The sequence below is a fragment of the Perca fluviatilis genome, chromosome 6, assembly GCF_010015445.1.
Source record: "Perca fluviatilis chromosome 6, GENO_Pfluv_1.0, whole genome shotgun sequence".
NCBI lineage: Eukaryota > Metazoa > Chordata > Actinopteri > Perciformes > Percidae > Perca > Perca fluviatilis.
This window is the reverse complement of record NC_053117.1, coordinates 6,968,144-6,969,118: the sequence shown is the minus strand read 5'-3', so window position 1 is coordinate 6,969,118 and position 975 is coordinate 6,968,144.

Here is a 975-nt window from a genome sequence, read left to right as displayed (position 1 = left end):
ATATGCCATCAAACAGGCGCCCCCTTCTGTTCTTACCGAGAACCTGAACACTGTAGTACACAAATACAAATATTTTGGCACATCTGAGATTGAAGCCCACAAAAAAGTATACTATACTTTACAAGTACTGTGCTAGAAGAAGTTTAACTTGTACTTTACTTGTATTTCCATTTTCTGCCACTTTAAACTTCTACTCTTCTACATTTCAGAAGGAAATAGTATCTTAACAGCTGTGGTTACTTACTAGTTACATTGAAAAATAAGATTTTCCATAAAAACACCGTAAGCTAGATAGGCAATGAGACTATCAAACACTACTATACAAGTTTGCTCCACCTTTAACAGTTTATTCCATTTAAATGCTGTTTAAATGTTAATTTATCAGTAATGAATTACATTATATAAAACATAAGATTCTGCATAAAGAGTACTTTTGATACTTTTCTTTAGGTTAATTTGTCTGAAAAATGCTTATGAACTTTTTACTTGGGCAAACATTTTGAAAGGCCTCTTACCTGTAATGGAGTATTCTTATTCTGTGGTATTGCTACTTTTTACTTCATTGGAAAAAATCTTCATTACCTAATTACTTCTTCCACCACTGCAAATTTAAAAGTGTTTATACAAATCTGGACATAATGGATTTAATAAAAAAAAAAACTAGTTACAATGGGTCATTACAAAATGTATCATGCATTTTGTTATTTCCAGTTGTATTTTTGAAATGATTAGTACATGGGTAGTAGTAAACATGAAACTTTTTTTTTGTTTTTAACATGAGACCGCTTCATAAACAACATTCAATTATACGGACAAATTCACTTTTTGAGAGCGAGAAATATAACACAAAAGTTGTCCTGGTACAAATTTCTTCCTTCAAAAAGGTATTCATGAAAGCTTAATATTAATTCCATATTTATAACAGTAGTCTTGGTACCATGAAATTGAATGAGAAGGCATCTAGACTAAAAACAA